Source organism: Ornithorhynchus anatinus, chromosome 8 (assembly GCF_004115215.2).
Source record: "Ornithorhynchus anatinus isolate Pmale09 chromosome 8, mOrnAna1.pri.v4, whole genome shotgun sequence".
Taxonomy (NCBI): domain Eukaryota; kingdom Metazoa; phylum Chordata; class Mammalia; order Monotremata; family Ornithorhynchidae; genus Ornithorhynchus; species Ornithorhynchus anatinus.
In genome coordinates, this window is record NC_041735.1 from 6,546,747 (window position 1) to 6,563,248 (window position 16,502).

A 16,502-nucleotide genomic window follows, 5' to 3' on the forward strand; every position below is an offset into this window, starting at 1 on the left:
CCAAAGTTTTTCCTTACGCGAGGTTCATCAAGAGCCCGACTTCTGCATTAAAGGAGGAGTGACGGTTTTTAAATGGAAAGGTTTCGGTTGTCCAGACTCACCGTTTCACCAAACACACAGAGGTTCAGTCGTACGGCTTTAAAAATAATTTCAAATGAGACACTGAATTAATGTTTTGTTTTTTCTTTTTTTTCCAAAGGAGTATTCTTGTCTTGAAGGCAAATAAGGTGGATTTTTCTGAAGAGCTAGGCAGTGGAATGCGATATTTTACGTGGTAAGTATTTCGTTAACACTTCCCTTCAATTGCCTGGTTTTGGGGAAAAAAAGATGCAAGTAGAATCCATTTAGTCGTCATAGGCACTGCAGATTGCTTTTCACCTTTTGTTGTCCATTTACCCTCCCAGTTAAGCAATCGGTTAGGAATCAAAGAGGCTCAGAGTTCTTATTTTTGCTCTGCCGCAAACTCACTTTTTGACCTTTTGATTTCTTCCCAGTAAAGGGGTGAGACGAAGACCGGTCGAATCTTTTCCCCTTGCCACTGAAGCTCATGGCTCACGGCTAACCTTTCTTTCTGCATTCACTGACTTGTACAGAAGTAAATGAAACTGGGTTTTCTAAGGCTCCCTCTTCATGGCTCCTAATGATATTCATGACCATTATCGGAGGGCTTCATTATAAGCAGGCAAAAGATGTGCCACTTCCCCCTTCTCTAAATAATATCCTTCCTAGGGGTCCATTGTTTCCATTTATATTGAGATGTCACAGATGTGTATACACTTCAGAATTCTTTTCTCTTTTTTCCTGACGACAATGGGCCCAGCTTTTAAGAAGTCGCTTCCCACACCAAGGGCTCTACAAAGCATTTGAAACCTAGGGTGGGTACGGCAGAAGTTTGGTTCTAGTAAGAAAAGTTTGCAGTTGGAGGAAGGAGGATTAAAACCGGGCCAGGTTTTCTTTTTAGAAGCGTGTAGTAATGGAAGGTCATAAAACCATTTTTCAGCTCCTTCCATGAGGAGTGTTTGCTTCGGGTTTAGGGTCGGTATCCCTAGGGATCCTCTGAAAAAAAGAACATTTCACAAAGTGCCCAAGTGGTGGTGATTAAACCTTGGAGTGTGTTGAAGCGAAGTTGTAGTGTACCACCAAAGTCTTAGTAACAGGTCTCATGGCTTAAAACAGTCGGGAGAGGCTCCCCTCTCAGTTATCTCTACAGGAATTTATGGCTGCCCTGTTTATCAAGGAGACCTAAATTATACCTCACAAAGTTAATGGTTTCTCTGGTGGAAAGAACAGGTAGTTAAAGAATCACCAGGGATTTAGAGAAGTCGGGACTCTTTTTTTGAAAAGATCTTGCAAACTATGTGGCAAGCAGGACATAAAGGCCTGTCTAGTACCAGGGCCTCGCAAGGCACAAAAGTTTGTCTAGTAGCGCAAATTTTAGGATTTTAGGAAGAGAAAGAGTAGTGTTTTACTCTAGTCATGCAGTAGGAAAACCCCCTCCCTTCCTTCACCCGGCCCCCTTGCATTCAGGAGTGAGTGGAAATGGTGCTGGAGGTAGGATGCCTTAACCCCAGAGTTGCCAAAATGACCACAGCGAAACTGCCCCCTTGAGGTTTAACTTGCCCAGGCTAAATCAGTTCCATATCTCTGGTACGAAGTTTTATAACCATTTCTGGGTAAAAATCCCTGGTGTTGAGAAGCATCACCGTGAGAATCAAAGCCTAGGCTGTAAGCTCCCTTGAGACTATAAGCTTGTTGCCGGCAGGGAGCTTGTCTACCAGCTGTTCTAGCGTTCTCTCCCTAGTGCTTAGTACAGTGCTCTGCATGCAGTGGATGCTCAATAAATGCGGTTGAAAGGTACATGGCTACTGTTTGGACTTTGGCTTTTTGCAAGCAGCTGCTAGCCAAGCTTTTCCCTCATCTTTGTTAGTGATTCATCTACTTCCCCCATTATTATTCATTATTTTGTCATTCAGTCATTCAGTCAGTCCTTATTGTCGAGCACTTTGTGTGGAGCACCGTACTAAGCACTAGGGAGAGTACATTTTGAGAATATAACAAGAGTTGGTAGACACATTCCCTGCCCACCATGAAGTGTACAATCCAGAGGGGAAGACACATCAATATAAAATAAATTACAGATATGGACACGAATGCTGTGGGGCTTAGGGAGTGCCTTGCATTATTCTGTTTTCTAGTAAAGTTACATGCATTCAAACTAGTAACATTTAGCATCAGAATTACAATCACAGACTTTTTGCAATTCTAAACTACTTTTTCATTATACTGCAAAGTACTTTATAGTTCTGTAAGCATGTCGCAGGCAAAGAGCGTCCCTTTTTGTATTATACTCACCCCAATGGTTAGTGCAGTGCTCTTCACATAGTACGATTGACTGATTCCAGTTTGATTTTTTTTGTTGACTTCATGAAGCAGCAGAGCTCTCTTCCCAGCTGTCTTCAAAAAAGTTACTCCTCCATTTAGAACTAGTAAATATTGTGAATTCTTTTCACCACCAGTTTCTGAGATTTCTAAATGTTCGGTTTTCTTCTGTTACTGGTCTCTCGTTAGATCTGTGATAACCACTTTTCAAAAAGCCCAGGTCCGTTTCAGAACAATACTCATTGCCTTTCTTAATATCAAAGCATTGCGAGGATTTTTTTTGTTTATCCTGTGTTAAAGAAAATTAATCAATGAAGAAACTCCAAGGGCGCACTTGAGCAAATTCCACATGCTGCATCTTCTGACTTGTAGCTAAAACGGTGAATTTGCTTCCTCCACTAATTCCATTCAGCTGGCTGAGTTCAGTTTTTTTAAAAAAATGATATTTGTTAAGCGCTTCCTATGTGTCAAGCACTGTTCTAAGCAGTGGGGCAGATACAAGGTAATCAGGTTGGACACAGTCCCTGTCCCACATGGGGCTCACAGTCTTAACCCCCGTTTTACAGATGAGGTAACTGAGGCACAGGGAAGCGAAGTGACTTGCTCAAGGTCGCCCAGCAGACAAGTGGCGAAGCTAGGACTAGAATGCGGTTCCCTCTGACTCCCAGGGCCGTGCTCTATCCGCCAGGCCACACTGCTTGTTATTCAGTAGTCGGCACTGAATTCCCAGTGCCTGCAGAGCCCTGAAGTAAAGAAGCCCGTTGGTCCATTTTTATCTCGGTCAGCTAGTCGGGCCCTGTTCAGAACTGCACTTGGACCAGATGTGCCTTTGTGTCTGGTATTTTCATTTTTAAAAGCCCAGTAGGTTAGGCAGTGGTATTTATCAAGTGCTTACTGTGTGCAGAATACTGTACTAAGCCTTTGGGAGACGCCTTCCCTCCTCAAATCTGACAATCGCTCTTCCCTCCTTCGAATCCTTATTGAAGGCACATCTCCTCCCAGACCACCCCCCTCCCCCACCCTGACTTGCTCCCTTTGTTCTCCCCTGGCCCAGCCCCACGGCATTTATGTACATACCAGTCATTTATTTGTACTGGTGTCCCTCTCCCCCATCCAGACTGTAAGCTCGTTTTGGGCAGGGAATATGTCCTTTTAGCATTATATCGTACTCTCTCAAGCGCTTAGTTCAGTGCTCTTCACACAGTAAACGCCAAGTCAGTGCCATTGAGGATGACACCGTGCCACTTTCATGATGGCAGTAGAGAACGTATGTAACGGAACATATAATAATAACGTTGGTATGTGTTAAGTGCTTACTATGTGCCGAGCACTGTTCTAAGCGCTGGGGTAGATGCAGGGACATCAGGTTGTCCCACGTGAGGCTCACAGCCTTAATCCCCATTTTACAGGTGAGGTAACTGAGGCACAGAGAAGTGAAGTGACTTTCCCACGGTCACACAGCTGACAAGTAGCAGAGCCGGGATTCGAACCCACGATATCTGACTCCCAAGCCCGGGCTCTTTCCACTGAGCCACGCTGCTTCTCTGGCAGCTGCTTCCGCAGAGACCCAGGTGGGCAAAGGGACCTCCCGAATTGTTCAATCCCCTGAGCAGCCACCAAAAGCCTAGTACCTGGTCCTGTGAAGAATTAGTAGAGAGAATTGACAAGACTCAATAATAATAACAATGACGGTATTTAAGCGCTTACCATGTGCCAGGCACTGTACTAAGCGCTGGGGTAGATAGAAGCAAATCGGGTTGGACACAGTCCCTGTCTGGCATGGGGCTCACAGTCTTAATCCCCATTTTACAGATGAGGTAACTGAGAGCCAGAGAAGTAAACTGATTTGCCCAAGGTCACAGAGCACATGGGTGGCAGAGCTGGGATCAGAACCCATGACTTTCTGACGCCCAGGTCCATGCTCTAGCCACTACACCGTGCTGCTTCTCTATCCCTTGCTTCCCCTGGAGTGTAGACTGTAGTGAGTTGCAGAGAAATACAGAATTGGTTTTCTTAGAAAATGCCTCCAAGAATAACTAGTTCATTCCACCAGTCAGTCATGTTTATTGAGCTCTGACTGTGTGCAGAGTACTGTACTGAACACTTGGAAAAGTACAAAATCACAGAGTTGGTAGGCACGTTCCCCGCTCACAATGAACTGTGTACCTAATTCAGAGGACCGCTGGTCTACAGTGAGGTTATTTTGTTTGTGGGTTTTAATACTAGTTTGGACTGTTGATTTTAATGGATTTCTCTGTCCTAATCTAGTGTGTCATCCTTTTTATTATATGATTCCTTCCTCCACGTGTTCTATTTTGGTTAAATGCATTTTTTTTGCAGCACAAAATAAGGATATGCAATTAAATAAATCCGCTGTTTTCGCTAGCCATTTAAATAGTGTCCTGTACATCTAAATTCAAAGTGGTTCCTGAAATGGTCAGGGAGCTAGCGATCACGTCCTAAAGACCCGTTTGGGCCAGAAGTTACGTGAATCCGTCACTTGCCATAATTACCTAAAGTACAACTCAGGTATGAAATGATTTGAATCAGATGAGCCCCTTGCAGAGTCTTGCTGGAAACGGTCACGAATGAATCACTAGAATTCAGATCGATCCGGGTAAGGGGATATTTAAGGTAATTGATGTTTTCTTGTTTTTAAATCACAGAGCCCTTGCACTCTCTGTATCATCTGTAAAGATGACCACATTAAAAGAACTAGAAAGTAGTATAAAGGGGATGTAAGTCGGAGCGCTTTAATTTGGGGCGGGGCTGCATGTACACACAGGAGTGCCTGGTTTTCATGAGCAGAAAGCTGAACTGGTTGCCCATTGCAGCCCCCCCAACCCCCTTCTCATTTCCATTACAATATCTCGGGGTTTCCATGCTTTTTACATAGGCACAGTAAACGCTTTGTTATCTGGAAGGCTCTAGAAACAAAAGCGAGGTTGATTGATCCCGGGAGGAGAAGGAGTTTACAGTGTGTTTGAGTTTTCAGGAACTTAATCGAATTAGTAAACCCGCTTCAATCAGCGAGCTTCAGCTGTCTGGGTTTTAAAATCCGACGGTAAACGGTTGTCCGCCGAGTTCTCTCCGCGTGGAGGCAGACGCTCTCCCGCCTCGCCCGCTTCCCTCCCACCCCACGCCGGACGGCCCCGGCTCCAAAGCGTCCATCTCGTCGGCCACGCCGACACCTCCCGTTCTGTGGGGAGGCCCGATGACAGAGCTTTTACTGCATTTTTGGATTCCCTAATCGGCTTATGGAAAAGCAAGGATGGATGGCCTGGAGGAGCCCACGTTTCTGGATTTATGCCCTTTGAAAACATTGGAAGCTTTAACTGCGTAGATGAGATCGTGTTTTTCACCTATATGGCGGTTTTGTTTATTCCCCCATAAGCCAGTCAGTCAGTCGATGGTATTTATTGAGCGCTCACTGTGTGCCGAGCTCCATACTAAGCGCTTGGGAGAGTCCAGTAGAACAAGAAACAGACACCTTCCCTGCCCACAGCGAGCTTGCGGTCTCACCCCGTGGTGTTTTTCTATTTAATGTGTATTTTAAGTATCTTCAGTACCCTACTTAGACCGCAAGTCCCCCTCTGTTTTATTTATTAGCTCAGTTATCTCATCGGTAAAATTCATTCATTCAGTAGTATTTGTTGAACACTTGCTATGTGCAGAGCACTGTACTAAGCGCTTGGAATGTACAATTCGGCAACAGATACAGTCTCTGCCCAGTGACGGGCTCACAGTCTAAACGGGGAGACAGGCAGCAAAGCAAGACAAAACAAGACAACATCATCAAGATAAATAGAATCATGGAAATATACACCTCATTAACAAAATGGGGATTGAGACTGTGAGCCCCATGTGCAACAGGGATTATGTCCACCCTGATATGCTTTGTATCCACACCAGTGCTTAGTATAGCGCCTGGCACATAGAAAGCGCTTAAATGCCATCATCGTGATTATTATTACTCCATGCTTAGTATAGTGTGGGGCACATTTTAAGTGCGTTACAAATATCACAGTTTAATATTAGATGGTGGAATTGAGGATAGATTTGCAGATCTATCCAAATTATTATTATTAATAATGGTATTTTAAGTGCTTACTGTGGGCCAAGCACAGTTTTAAGCCCTGGGCACTGTACTAAGCGCTGGGGTAAATACAAGCAAATCAGGTTGGACGTAAATACAAGCAAATCAGGTTGGACGCGGTCCTTGTCCCACGTGAGGCTCACTTTCCTAATCCCCATTTTACAGATGAGGTAACTGAGGCCCAGAGTAGTGAAGTGACTTGCCCAAGGTCACCCAGCGGACAAGTGGCCGAGCCGGGATTAGAACCCAGGTACTTGATGGCTCCCAGACATGTTTTCTCTCCACTGCGCCAGGCTGCTTATCCCCTGAAAGGTGGGATTACAATTCAAAGTTACCGTAATACATTATGAAGGAAACTCCTTCCTACATTAGCAGCCTGAAAAGCAGTGTGACCTCGTGGATAGAGCATGGCCCTGGGCGTCAGAAGGTCCTGGGTCTCATCTTGGCTCTGCCACTCATCTGCTGCTGGATCTTGGGCGAGCCACTTCCCTTCCCTATGCCTCAATTCCCTCGTACGTAAAAAGGGATTAGAACTATAAGATCCACCTGGGACAGGGACTGTGTTCAACCTGATCAACTTGTATTGACCCCAGTGCTTAGAACAGTGCCTGCCACATAGTAGACACTAAACAAATACCGTAAGCACAATAAAGATCAGTAGGGACAAGCGCAGAGACAGGGCAACAAATGAGTAATGCAAATATACATCAGGGAAGGATCGATTAATTGCTAGAGTAGCAATACAAAGTCCTTTTGAGCTATAGACAAATCAAAAATTCCATCAAGTCAGGGAGTTTGCCTCTTCGTTCTATTATACTCTTCCGGTGCTTTGTACAGTGCTCTGCACCCAGTACAGCTAAATAAATCTTATTGTGGGCAGGGAAGGTGTCTACCAACTCTGTTGCATCGTACTCTCCTAAGCACTTAGTAAAGTGCTCTGCACACAGTAAGCGCTCGATAAATACCATTGATTGATTGTACCCTTAAGTTCAAGCCAAGGTGTTTAGAAAAGAAAAGAATGTTACAAGGATAGGAAATAAGCCTTAAGAAAATAATGGGGTTGTTTAGCCTCGAGAAGAGGGGACCAAGGGTGATTTAGTAACTATTTTAAAGAATATTAGAGGCTTTTTTCCTTTAATCGGAAAGATGCAGACCAGCTTTCCCGATCCCTAAAACACAGAAAAGGCGAGGCGTAGGTTGGCGTATGAGGAAGACATTTCTGACCCTCAGGGTGATAGGAAGAGTGGAGCCAGGCATCCCTGGAGATCTCTGAGGAAAGAATGGACAGTTGTTTGCCCCGAATGCTTTAGGCTTTCATCCAGGCTTTTTGTGTCCCCAGTGAGACTGGGATTCTGAGTCCCCGAAATGGGCTTTTTCAGTCACACGTGCACCCCTAGGTGACGGTGAAATCTTCGAATATGAAGACCAACTATACATTTGTGGGCAGGGGCCTGGAATAAATGATCTCCCTGGCTCCCTTCCAGCTTTACAATTATGGGAAATAGATTGGTCGAGTGTGCGTAACTTGCCTTAACTGAAAGGGAACCCAGTCAGTCATTATTAGATGGATGATGGTTTGGAAAAGAAACGTTCAGTTCCAAGTGCAGCCGTGACAAGAAGCAGTTGAAAACAAAGAGAGAGATTTAGCTGTTCTCTAATTCGGCAGCTTATGCATAATTCATATATAAATGACACAATTTACATGTCGTAATGGAGCCTTAGTGGAAGAGTGGACCTCCCAAACATTGAGAATGCTTTCGCCTTTCCCGTAGTACACTGGTGTTTAGTACCCTTAATATTTAAGTCCTCCCTTTCTGCTATTTCCTAAACAAAAGTGAACCGTAAAAACCTTTTTGCGCACCGGTGAAATACCCATATTTCTGGAGTGTGGCAAAAATAGCCAAGATGGACCGACAGATCGTGAAAGGCATTGACTGGTAATTATCGACGCATACCGTATTGGCCGTGTTTGCCCAGGCTTTGTGTTTACTACCATAACTGCCTAAATTGCTATTTTTATGCCCCAGTAGACAGGAGTCATTAAAGGACCAAATCTCAGCAGTTGCAGATTACACAACTCTAAATTTTTATCCTGTGATTTGTGTGTTACTTCGGCTATTTTAGAGCCGCATGAGGAAAATATATGTGTTTTTTTAAAGTAGGCATCCCTGTGGTCCCACCAATTCCAGATGAATTGTTCTGAGCTGTGAAACACTCCGGGGGATCGCGTGGTAGTGGAAGTGGGAAGGTTCAGCATCCTACCAGCCTCACAGAACCCTATGATACATGCCAGCGATGCACTTGTGGGCAGGGAATATGTCTTTTTATCTCTATGTTGTACTCTCCCAAGCGCTCGGTACAATGCTTTGCACACCGTAAGCGCTCAGTAAAGTATGATTGAATGAATCCCTTGCTCGAGTGCTTCAGAATCCTTAAGCTTCGCCCCCGATGTGTCGTCCAGTTGCCGCAGTCCGTTTCCTCCCTTCCCTCTCCTCATCTAACTCCCTTCCTGCTCCCCGCTGCTCCCAGCAGCTTTCCTGTTTCTTCCCTCTTTCCTGTTTCTTCTTGTTAACGTCTGTCTCCCCCTCTAGACCGCAGGGAGCGAGTCTGCTAATCCTGCCGTATTGTCCTCTCCCAAGCGCTCCGTCCAGTTCTCTGCACACAGAGTACTACTGAAGAAGTGTTTACCGAGCGCTTAGTGTGTGCAGAGCTCTGTACGAGGCGCTCGGGAGAGGACAGTCTAACAATTTATAGACACATTCCCTGCCCACAACGAGCAAATAGGATTGATTTTCATGCCCGCCCCAATTGCAACCCAAACTCGGCCCCCCCTCCCGTCTCTTCCCTGCGCTCGGGGACGTTTTTCAAACCAGTGGCACCAGAGGTTGTGCCCGCCACGAGCCATGAGAGCCACGCATGCCCTTCCCTCCCCCTCTTCCTGCCGCTGCGACACCGTGCCGCACCTCTTCCCCCGCTGTTGCTGGAGGCAACCCTGCCAGTGCCAACACGCCTCCCCTCCCCCTCGCTTCCCCCCGTCCCCCCCCGTGACCCCCCCCCCCCCCGGCTTGCTGTCGGCAGCTGGGGCGCGGTGCCCCGGCTCCAAGCCAGGAAGGGACAGGGGTGGGATGATGAAGCGACCATGAAGTCGTGGAAGCTCGAACAACATCAGAAGTACTGGTCGAGGCGGGGGATCAGATTCGGGATGCGGGTGGGGTAGGAAATCTGCTCGGACCAGGACAGGGCAATAAGGCCCTTTCTTCCAGTCTCTGGATCATAAGCTCACTGTGGGCAGGGAATGTGTCTGTTTATTGTTCTACTGTACACTCCCAAGCGCTTAGTACAGTGCTCTGCACACAGGGGTCCGTAAATACAATCGAATGAAGGGGGCAGGGAATCGCCGATAGAGCGCGTTAGTTATCTAGTCCAGTTAATTTCTCGAAGAGGTCGGAGACAGTCCCCATGCTACCAAGGAATCGGGAGGATTAGTTGCCCTGCAAATGTCCAAAGTATGTTCAGAGCATTTTTGTGTCAAGGACTTTCCTTTTTTGAAAACCCGGGTGTGCCCATGTAGGGTGGGAGAAAACAAAAAAACTCTGTTCACGAAGGTGGGAGTATCCCCAGTTGGGGATGGACCTAACCCCCCTAAAATAAATGGCAGAACTGAAAATTTGAAGGAAATGTACCCGTCATTTATTTATTTTTCTCTGTGTCTGTCTCCCCCTCCTAGACTGTAAGCTTGTTGTGGGCCGGGAATGTGTCTGTCGTACTCCCCCGAGCGCTTAGTACGGTGCTTGGCACACAGTAAGCGCTCAATAAATACGATTGAATGAATGAAGGAAGGAAAGGGGGGTTGAGAGCAATACACTATGTCGGTCATTTAAAAAGTGAACGAGTCGCGGGTTAATTGTCACATTCGAAAAACAACTTCAAGAGCCCATCGCTCGGCCACTGGAGAAGAAAGAATAAATTGAGCCCGACAGATCTGTGTAGAAAGCGTTCTCTCACCAAGACAGAAAGTTGGAGTTTGATGTGTCACTACAGGATAATGAAGAGGAATTCGTGTCTTAACATGGACATAATGGGCAAAATTTTCATTCCTGGACCGACGCAGAAACCACCCCTAAAAGCATTAGTTTGACTGCTGGGATCAAAGCATCCTTTACTTAATCACTAAAAGTTAGGGGGGGAAAACGGCCCGTGGAGGGAGTGAGTCAGCCCACATTGAGTTTTGAAGTGGTTATATAGTCAAACGGAGCTGAGGAAACTTAAGCGGCATTCTCGGCAAAACACATCGCTGCTTTATGCGGCAACAAGACGCATCCCCCTCAAGACCTATTCAGAGTCTCCCAACCCATTATTGCACCGCATATGGCTTCGGTCTTGCAGTCCTCGACTTCATTGTTTTCCATCACTGTGACGTCATGTCGTCGTCCACCGAGGCCCAGAGACGTTCCTGGCGGCATTTTTAGCTGGAACTTCCTGGCTTGACGTAATTTGCACGGGACTAAATATCAGCTTTTGGCTCGTGTTTCAATTTTACCTTCGACGGCTTGTGCCGATTACACCGTCTCTGTTGCTTCAGAAGCGTCAAAGCAGTTGTGGTGACCTTTTTGTTCGGAGGTATCCCGGTGGTCTTTAAGTCAGCCAATCGTTGACTTTTGAAAAGGCCAGTTGTGAAGTCTGTGGGTTAAAATCCAAGGAACCCAGTGGAATTGAGGTTTTTTGTGTTTTTTTTCCAAATAAAAGAGGAACAGATTGGCTTTAAAGTTCCCCAAAAAGGTGGATCAAATTGTTGTAGCACAACACCTGCATGGCAAGTGCTTCTTGAGGGGGATTACTCCTTTCTGGTCTCTCCAGGTGGATGAATGGATGCTCAACAGTAGAGTTACTTGTTGACAACCATGCCTAAGTGGTGGTCTCAAATATCTTTACATCGGAATGAGAGCAGTGGTGACATCCGAGAGATAAGCAAAAACTTAAACACAGACGAGAGGAACCCAAGGAAATTCGGGATTCTTTAACATTGAGAAGAAGGGAACTCCCCCCACGAGGTGATGGGAGAGGAGAGGGGAAGAAATATTCAGGGGGAAAATATTGATGGCTTATTTGAAAATGATCCATCCTTCTAGATACCACTTTCCAGTTTGTATGTTGATCCAGTCTGTGATAATGGAGTTAATTTTCAGTCAGTCGATCGTACAATTTATTGAGCTTTTACTGTGTGCCGAGCAATGACTGAATATTTATATATAAATATTACATTTGTATATATTTTTGTTACCCTATTTTGTTAATGAGGTGTACAGCCCCTTGATTCTATTTATCGTGATCAAGTTGTCTTGCTTTTATCCGTCTGTCTCCCCGATTAGACTGTGAGCCCATCAGTGGGCAGGGATTGTCTCTATCTGTTGCCGAATTGTACATTCCAAGCGCTTAATACAGTGCTCTGCACATAGTAAGCACTCAGTAAATACTGTTGAATGAATGAATGAACTAAGCGCCTAGAAGAGTACAATATAACAAAGTTGGTAGATACGTTCCCTGCCCACCACGAGCTTACAGTCTAGAGGGAATAATTACAATTATAATGATCGTCAGTGTGCTCGAATTCATAGTCAACCACAATAGAATTAGGTCTGGCTTGGTGTCCCATTTCATACCACTCCAGCTTTGAAAATATTAATAAAAACCATACGATTAAACTTTTGGGGGGATTTTTGGTTTTTGGGGTAATATAAAAAAATGTTTTAGGTACAACCTGAAAAATCCATATTAAATGGATCTCAATAAATTTCATTTTGAAGTTGTTTTAAATATTCTGCGCCCCCCCCCCCCCCATCTTTAAAGGATCATATTGCTTTCATTAAAACTTTATCTTAACATGACAAGCAGCATAGTGTAGAGGCTAAAGCACAGGTTGAAAGTCGGAAGGACCTGGTTTCTAATCCCGGCTCTGCCGTTTTGCCTGCTTTGTGACCTTGGGCATATCACTTCTCTTTGCCTCGGTGACCTCAGCTCTAAAATGGGGATTCAGACTGTGAGCCCCATGTGGAACATGGATCGGGTCCAACCTGATTAGCTTGTATTTACCCCAGTGCTTGGTGCAGTGCCCGGCACATAGTATGCCCGTAACAGATACCCTAAAAAACAGTGACAACGATTCTTCTTGCTCGGCCTTTATCACTAATTGCACTCAATTTTGTGCTGCCGTTTCCGTTTCACATCTTAAAACGATCTGGCCTAGCGGGCCGATAATCTAAGGAAGCCTTTCTTTCCCTTCTTGGAGTTACAGTCTGCTGGACTGTGAGCCCCATGTGGGACAGGGACCGTATCCACCCCCATTATCCTGGATGTGCCCAGCGCTTAAAACAGTGCTTGGCACCTAGTAGACGCTTCACAAGCACCACAGTTATTATTATTAAATGGGACGTATCTGATGGCCTACCATATCATGTGATAGTACGATGCTCTGCGCACAATAAGCGCTCAGTAAATACCATTGATGACGATGGCGACGTCCTCCTGGTCTTTAACTGACCGGCTGGTAGGCTGACAAAAGCCATTTTCTGTAGGGTTTTTTTTTGTCCTTTCGTTTTTTTAGTCAGCTAAATACCCCCTTACTAATTTCGACCTGGACACTGGGTGCCGAAAGTTTACAAGAAAATGTTTTGTTTCTGTTTTTGCTCTATATAGATTCTAGGAAAGCTTCTAGACGGATAACCGCAGTAGCCCAGCGGACTAGTATAGTAAGTATAATAGTAAATGTGTTTGTCCTGTTCCAGACATGAGATCACTTAGTTTTCAGGGTTCGTCGAGCACGTAGTTCAAAATAGAGACAGTGCCATTAGCATTTCATAGCGGTTTCTTCCAGACTTGTAGGAAGCCACAACCTTATGTGACGCGTCAGTAAAGATTCAGCCTGAATATGTTACTTTGATTAATTCTGTGTCCGTTTGGAGAAGCGGTGTGACCTAGTGGAAAGAGCGGAAAGGGTCCGGGAGTCAGAGGACTTGGGTTCCAATTCCGCTCTGCCACACGTCCGCTGCGTGATGTTGGGCAAGTCACTTCGCTTCTCTGGGCCTCAGTTTTCTCGTCTGTAAAACGGGGATTCAATCCTACCCCCTCCTACTTAGACCGTGAGCCCCATGTGGGTCCAACCTGACTGACCCGTATCCACTCCAGCGCTTAGAACAGTGCCTGGCACATAGTAAGCGCTTAATAAGTACCACAACCGTTGTTTATGGTTCCTCTTTCTGGGTGTTGCGAATTCACCGGCCCCAGCCCGGTGATAATCTTTTGTGTCGGGAGTAAATCACTCAAATGAATTGGTTAAAATTAAGAGTGGTCATTTTGGGTGGTTTCGGAGCTCCAGTTCCGAAAAAGGTCAAAATAAGGTTTGGGTAAATATTTTTGGAAAGCAGTTGTTCTTGCAACCCTTTGAGTGTAATATTTCCGCTTCCGATCCCTTCCCTTCATTTGTCTCCCAAAGACACGGCCCATTCCTTGCTAGATAACTTGGGGTGAGGGGCCGTAGGGCCTATGATGTTTGTCGACACCACCGGAACATTTGATTCCAGTTAGGGTAGCGCGCCAAGTTCTGCAGCCCAAGAATGACTTCAGCAAAAGATTCTTGCGGTAAACAGCCATAAGGATAACGCCCATTACGCTACATGGTGTAAACTGGAAAGGGATCAAATCAGGGCGAAACCTCACTACAACACGTATGGCCTGTTTGGGGAGAGAAACCAGGCACCACCATATTCTAGGGCCACCTGCTTAGCTCTGGATATTAGGGGCACTCGTTTTATTTATTGAGCACTGTTTTCAGACCCTCGCTTTTATCGATTGGTTTTTTTTCCACCGGCGGAAATACGCCGAATATCACCCTTAAAGGACAATTCCCGGTAAATGTGGTCACCCGTCAGTAGTGCGGCACTTCTTTCCCCCCGACGTGCCCCATTTTTATCATTTCCTTTCCCATCTCTCCCCAGGTGGTTGCTGGACTGTGGGTGGCGTGTGTATGTGTTTGCATTTTTTGTTTCCTGGCTCTAGTTGAAATTAATTTTCCGCGTTGCCAAAACAAACATCCCCAAACAAGCAGCCTAATTAAAAAGGCAGAAGTCCCCGGCCAGACCAGCCCCAGCCTGCCCCGGACTTGGCCGAGGCCCACGGGAGCCCCCTGACCGGACAGAAGGTCAGGCGCGGGCCCGTCCCGGCCCCAACCCGTGGGTGGCCGAAGCCCCCCACCCCACTCCCGGTCCGTGTCCGGGCCGATCCCGGCTCAGGCCCCCCGTCGGTCAGTGGAATTGGGCCGGAGAAGCAGCGTGGCCCAGTGGGTAGAGCCCCGGGCGCCAAGAAGGACTAGATTTCTAATCTCGACTCCGCCATTCATCTGCCGGGTGACCTTGGGCAAGCCGCTTCGCTTCTCTGGGCTCAGTTCCCTCATCTGTAAAATGGGGATTAAGACTGTGAGCCCCACTTGGGACGGGGGCCGCGTCCAACCCGATTTGCTTGTGTCCACCCCAGCGCTTAGTAAGCGCTTAACAGATGCCATCACCGTTATTAGCATTATTATTAGGGATCTTGTGTGCCAGCTTGATTGTCCCGTACCTTCCAAGCGCTTAGTACAGTGCTCCGCGCACTCTAAGTGCTTAATAAAGGCCACCGAATGATGGATTGGGGTAAATTCATAAAACGTAAGGACATAAAGTGGATCAGACCACGTGTCCACCCAACCCAGTTTCCTGTCTCCCTCTCGGGGCCAACAGAACTTGGAGAACGGTGTGATGGTTTCCACCCCTGAGGCTCCGTTTAGGAAGGTACCACTTCACTTCCTTAATTTTGCCCCTTCACACCCCCACCGTGCCTATTATTCTCTAGACCGTAAGCTCGTTGAGGGCAGAGAATAGGTCTGTTGATCGTTCTGTTAAATTCTCCCAAGCTGCAAGTACAGTGCTGTGCACACAGTGAGCGCTCAATAAACACGATCGACTATTCGGGACGTATCGTCGGCCGTACGTTCATGAGTCTATCCGGACCCCTCGGGGACCAATCGGTCCTGACCGCCTACACAGCTTCCTGAGTTGGGGTGAAGACGTGTTTCCTTTCATTCATTTATGAGATGGGAGGGATCGCGGTGAGAAGCGCCACATCTGACGGGTTTTCCAGCTGGAAGTTGGATCCGGGCTTAGGTGGGTCGTTCCCACTGAGACCTACCTGGGCCCACTGGAGGCGTTTCTAGATCCCGGGGGCGATGATGATGATGATGGTATTTCTGAAGTGCCTACTATGTGCCCAGCACTGTTGTAAACACTGGGGTAGATACAAGGAGATGAGGTGGTCCCACGTGGGACTCGAGGTCTTAATCCCCATTTTACAGAGGAGGTAACTGAGGCACGGAAAAGCAAAGCGACGTGCCCAGAGTCACACAGCCGATAAGTGGCGGAGGCGGGAGTAGAACCCTCAACCTTCTGACTCCCAAACCCTTGCTCTTTCCAGTAAGTCACGCTGCTTCTCTTCCTGGCTTCAGTCAGTATCGTCGTAGTCATCATCAGTGAAGCGGCGTGGCCCAGTGGCTAGAACGCAGGCCCGGGAGTCAGAAGGACCTGGGTTCCAATCCCGGCTCCGCTACCTGTCCGCTGGGTGACCTTGGGCAAGTCAGTGTCACTTCTCTGGGCCTCAGTGACCTCAACTGTAAAATGAGGAAGAAGACTGTGAGCCCTGTGTGGGACAGGGACCGTGTCGAAACCAATCACCTTGAATCTACCCTAGCGCTTAGTACGGCGCCCGGCACATAGTAAGCGCTTAAATACCGTCATTATGATTACCGTCATTATTATCAGTGGGTACTTACCGAGTACTTACTGTGTACTAAGTGATTGGGAGAGTTCAGTACAACAGAGCTGGCGGACATGAGCTTACAGTCGAGAGAGAGAGAAAGGCGTTGATATATATAATTTGTAGTATATCTTTAATCAACCAGTGATATGTATTGAGCGCTCACTGTGTCCGGAGCATTGTACTGAGC

General features: G+C 46.6%; 1 protein-coding gene across 10 annotated transcripts in view; it reads left to right on the forward strand.

Annotated features, from left to right (window-relative positions):
- The window catches only part of NCOA3 (nuclear receptor coactivator 3), a 142,642-nt gene that overhangs the window by 88,666 nt on the left and 37,474 nt on the right, over positions 1–16,502 (forward strand). For 7 of the 10 annotated variants that reach the window (XM_029071124.2, XM_029071135.2, XM_029071131.2 and 4 more), the window contains exon 2: positions 200–274. The gene's annotated coding sequence lies outside the window, so the exon portion shown is untranslated. Of the gene's footprint in view, positions 1–199; positions 275–13,168; positions 13,222–16,502 lie in introns of all 10 variants that reach the window. The other 3 variants (XM_029071127.2, XM_029071125.2, XM_029071128.2) reach the window with 1 other exon arrangement.